Here is a 5,588-nt window from a genome sequence, read left to right as displayed (position 1 = left end):
ATATATATATATATATATAATATATATATATATATATAAATAAATGGCTGTTCGTGTGTTAGTTGTTGTTTGTTCCCTATAGACTCGAAAACCTCTTGACAGAACGGCATGAAACTTTTGGAATATGTTGTGTGAATATTGGGGATGGTTTCTGACCAGAAATTTTAATAGCAGGGCTAATAATAATACTAATCCATTTCACAGACCTAGGTTTTCGAAAATGTCGGCCCAGCGGCTAACGTAGAACGGGAAGATCATCATGATTCATATCATGTTGTTATAATATGATTTAGCATCTAAATTACCAGCTGTAATAAACACGTCACTCTGTGATAAAATTATTTACTGGTATTAAAACGGTGGTTCAAGCACATAGGAAGTCCGTATTGAGATGTAAAAGAAAATATAATTGTAAATAAATAATTTTTATGATTCACACCAAATAAAATCAAGTGTGACATGAGACACATTGACTTTTGGCGGTACGAAGTTTGCCGGGTAAGCTGGTAAAAATATAAAAATAACCAGATATAAAAATATAAACAGATATACCGAAATTGCTCGCTTATAAAATAGGATTATAGATTTGTCATTTGTTACAAGGCAAGTGGAGCGTGCTTGGCAAAGACAGTTCTCAAAGATCGTTCATGAATGCGGCCTCATAAGAAAGGTCATTTGGTAAATTCCTCAACTTAGGAGTTGAAAACTTTCTTTCTTGAATCAACTCCGATCCAATTAGGTGAATTTTATTCAATTTTTCATTTCCATAATAGCAAATATTCATTGGAAAATTGGACTTGATAATGTTGCTTATTGATTTTCCATAGCATATTCAAATTCCTGATAAACCTGTGTGAATATGACGATTGCAATACGAAATAATTGCAATGACTTCAGATTCAATGTCACAGAATAGCTCTTGGTAAAAATGGATTCCCAGAATCTCTTTGCCGAGTCTTAAGATACAGTTTAGTGACTAGGCTGAACTGGACTTCCAACATTTTTAGGCTAGGTTTTGTGTACGGTGCGGCACTTGGTAAATTATCTAAGGTTGCATATATAGAGAGTATTCAGTTTCCAAATGTAAATTATATTTATGATGAAAATAGACTATATGAGCTCAGAGAACTGGTTATGTGGAGAAAACTCAAATTCCTCTTATTTTGGAATTCACCAATGTATTCTAGTATGAGGATCATCTAAATATGTAAAACAGGCATTTCAATCCAATTATCATGAAATATATGAGATTTTGGAAAATTCATATTGTATAGAGAATGTTAGAGAAAGAATTGAAAATATCTACATATAGCAATATTGATCTCACTTTGGATGATATATATACATGTAGCACTATTCTATATATCAAATCACATGACGTTTCATTCACAAATTTAGTATAAATAGTACATGGATAAAAGAATATACAACACTTTCTTGTGAATTTTCCCCAGCTAGACAAGTATGTGTGTTGGGAAAGATGTGTTCTAATGAAACTTAATTTGGTACTATAGGTTATAGACCAGGCATCGAATAAAGGTATAGAGAGAAAGGTTTGGAACACAATTTTCAACTCCACAGCTCTTTATAGCATTTAATTAGATATAAGCATGTAAGTAATAAGTGGAAAATGCAACTTTCAAACCACCCTCATCCCTTCAGCACATGATGTAGGGGTTGGGATTTTTGATATGCTCACCTCCAAACTAGTCTCAACAAAGCTGCAAAGTCGAAAATCGTGTTCCAAACATTTCAAATTTCATTGTCAACTGATATATTGTCGCTGAATAGAAAATTTCACTCTCAACACTGAAACTGCTACAACAGTCGTAGGGAAATGCGTAAAATAGTGCAAATATACATCAAATTGAAGATAATGAGCTCTATCAGCTCATAATCAGCACGGATTTTTTTCGTCAATTGTTCAAAAATTATAAGGCCGAAAAGATGAGAAAATTGGAGGCAGATGTGTTTCTTCAAAAAATGTCTCACCTTCAAGAGCGGATGTCAGAAACTATGGGAGATATGAAAAAAATGTAAAGAGCAAAACTTGTTGGTAATTTTGTAAGCTTCAAGTTCGTATACAAATGCTCATTAGATGCATAGTCTCAGAGATCTATGCGAAAAATAAAAATTGTACTTTCAAACCACTCCACCCCTTTGGCACAGAGTAGGGGTGAGGACTTTTGATATGTTAATCCTCTTCAAAAGAGCTGTGAAGTTGAAAATTGTGTTCCAAACTTTTCCCTCTATAATCTATCGTTGACTGGACTAGTATACTTGAACGAAATTCCAAGCATGGAATATTACGTTTTTTGTTTTATTATTTCATTGGACTTGAAATACATAAATTCGAATACTGGGATGCTTCTTTAAATAGATAGTTGAACTTTGTGAGTGGGCTTACTGACTCAAAAACTGATTTTTGAAAAGGTGGAATAGATAGAGAGAAATTGATGAAATAAAATAGAATGGGAATTTTTACCACAGGAACCAGTGCATGAATGAAGAACACTAATCAGTTTCTAAATAATTGGGAGGTATTCAAATAAATGTGGAGGTATAGTTTATACCTAATTATTAGTGAACATTAATAGTTTTTGAAAATTTTGAAGGTATTGGCGAAAGTGCTGTTCTGGGTATGAGGCCAAGCCTCTCGCTTACCCCCAGACACAATTATATGCTTTATCCCTTAGACTAACAACGGGACAATATGTCCCAGCAGGAATGACCAACCTCAGACTACAACTGGGACAATATGTCCCAATAGAAGTTCATCGAATCCCAGTGGTGAATAGATCATCTAAACTACACAGTAATGAATCCCAGCGGTAGTCTAGGGTCTATTCTGTGAAATACATCAGCTGTTTAGAACTATCTGATCGCCAAATTATTGTGAATTGAGGTTATATGTGGTTATATGCTCTCAAACATGCATGTGCAGATGCTGGTTTTGTGTGGATGAAGCTGTTCCAATGTGATTTGCAGTGTCATTTTGAGTTGAAAGTAAGTAAATAACCTCATATAATGTCATAATAACACGTGAAATTGAAATTGCAAAGCTATTTACTAAATTTTATCCATTTTATCGTGTTTTTTGTATTGGGACATATGGTAAAAATTATTATTTGGTATTTGACGGGACAAGCTTCATAGACCCTATTTGGTAGTCTAAGGGTTAAGATTGTATTGATAGATGGACGAATGTCAATAATATAATTAAGGGAAGAATTGGTTATATACCGTACGGGATAGGGAATTCACGAATGACACATCATCACGTTTGAATTACTGGACTTAATAACTTGAAATTTAGCACATATATTTCTCAATTTACCGAGATGGTTATAGGCCTATTTTCAATCGTCAAGATTTCAGTAGGTCAAGTTTTCAGTTTGCTATGTGTTTAATCAGACTCTTGCGGAGTACGGGTTACCTGCTGGTCAATAATAAAATCATCAGAATCGTTGAAGATGCTCGTTTATTCCTAATAATACAACTTTCAATAATCTATATATCATGATAAAGGAAAGAATTGACTTAAACACGTACGGGATAGGAAATTCACGAATGACGCATCATCACGTCTCAACTACTGGACTGATTAACTTGAAATTTAGCACATAGATTCTTAATTTACCGAGGATGGTGATAGGTCTATTTCAAATTGGTCAAGATCTCAGTAGGTCAAGTTTTCAGTTTGTTATGTGTTTAATCAGACTCTTGCGGAGCACGGGTTACCTGCTAGTCATAAATAATTCATTAGTCTGATTTTTACAGTAATATTGGATGGACCATGAAGGAAATTCCTTTTCCTTTCATATTATTTATACAAAATTTCAAAAAAACCTTCTATACGTCGACGCGCAATTCAAAAAGGAAAGTTCATGAAAATCTACAAAAATTTCTGATAAATATTGTAAACATTGATAAAAATATGATTGATAAAATACCTGTGGACACAGCAAGAAGTCTCCAGAAATCCCTCAAACAGAAACTCTCGGTGAACAAAAACAAATTTATGACGAACTTATCGTGGAATGTATTCACTTGCAAGAGCACCTGTTGAATGAGTTGAACGCTCGCGTATTTTACAATTTATTTAAAAGTGTGAACCTGGAATGGTTAATTCACGTGCTAATGTTTGAAAGTGCAACTAACAGAGTTATGAAAGTGAAGTGTTTGGTTGAGACACCCGATTAGTACTAAGCCACTGAGGCACTGAATGTCTGCTCTCTGGTACACTGGTAGGAGATAAAAACCAGTAGAAAAGGAGAGTTCCCCCACTCACAACTGGCTACTCTCTTATCTGCCCCATGCTCTCTCTTTCTTCAACATCTATTTTCTCTGTTGCTCTTGCTAAAAGTTATCACTACCCTTCAAAAGTCTACTATCTTGTTTAATCTATTGTTTGCTTATGAATTTCAGTTTTTGATTAACAATATCTTCCGATTGTTACAATTTAAATGTACTAGTGGGTTCAAACCCCCCTGGGTTCAATCAATATATCCAGGATGGTGAGAAGTATGGGGACAGCTGAATATTACTCTCAACCTGCTAGTTATGAACTAGTGACCCCCTAGTTTCGAGAACTCGCTAAAGAACTGTTGTTTTGAAATCTTTGAAAACCGCAACTTTTAATCATACAGAGTTGATGAAAATTATAAAAACAATTACCCAATATTTCTCTTACAAGAATAATTCAACAGTAGGATTGATTGGGGATCCTATTTGAAATGAAAAAAATAACACTTCAAATATAAATATATTTTTAATAAATAAAACAAAATAAATCTTATAGCACCCTTTATTTAAAAAAAAAACTTTAAAATAGTTGAACAACTAGTTTCGGTTCACACATCTCAGGTTCTGAAGAACTAGTTGTTCAACTATTTAAAAGTTTTTTAAAAATAAAGGGTGCTATAAGATTTATTTTATTTTATTAATTTAAAAGTAGCCCATGTCAATGAGTGTTTTATAGAATATATTTTTGTATGAATGAATGGATGTACATAAATACAAAGAAAAATTATCAGCTATCCACTCTACAGATTAACTTTTCGGGAAGTATTTGTTAGTTTATTCGTTTGAATAGAGACAAACTTCCAGAGAAGTTAGCCGAAATTAGAACATTTCTCAAGAAGAATTTGAAGATTTTAATAATAGGTATGTCACTGTTATCAAATTGAATCCATTATTCACTTGTTTACAACCAGCGCATTTTTTATCAGTTTCTGTGAAGAGAAGCAGAAGACAATCTTGTTTCTTGAATCAAATAAAAAATTAACTATAACCAATGGATAAACATGGAGACTTCCTGGCATAATAACAGCCGCTCTATCAACAATTTTCATCGGGCATTCTCTATTTTTAGTCGTCCTTAATTCTCTGTGAAGGCTATTCATAGACGATAATAACCTTTTATACTCAATGATGGCAAAATTTGTTGCTATAACATGTGATTTTGCCAAATTTAGTTCGCCAATAGATTCATATCTGACAGATGATGACATAGACTAACAATGCAAATAGTTTCCAATGGAAAATTGTTGATCGAGCGAAGTGAGGTCTAAGATTCAAGTCGACGG

General features: G+C 33.4%; 1 protein-coding gene across 2 annotated transcripts in view; it reads right to left on the bottom strand.

The window, feature by feature from the left end:
• The window catches only part of LOC111048229 (synaptic vesicle glycoprotein 2B), a 75,235-nt gene extending 71,002 nt beyond the window's left edge, over window positions 1-4,233 (bottom strand). For both annotated transcript variants that reach the window (XM_039435804.1, XM_039435803.1), the window contains exon 1: window positions 3,954-4,233. The gene's annotated coding sequence lies outside the window, so the exon portion shown is untranslated. The remainder of the gene's footprint in view (window positions 1-3,953) is intronic.
• Between the last annotated feature and the right edge of the window lie 1,355 nt (window positions 4,234-5,588).

This window comes from Nilaparvata lugens, chromosome 9 (genome assembly GCF_014356525.2).
Source record: "Nilaparvata lugens isolate BPH chromosome 9, ASM1435652v1, whole genome shotgun sequence".
In the NCBI taxonomy this organism is placed as follows: domain Eukaryota; kingdom Metazoa; phylum Arthropoda; class Insecta; order Hemiptera; family Delphacidae; genus Nilaparvata; species Nilaparvata lugens.
Note: the sequence above shows the minus strand (reverse complement) of the source record. Positions and strands in the feature narration are given on the sequence as shown.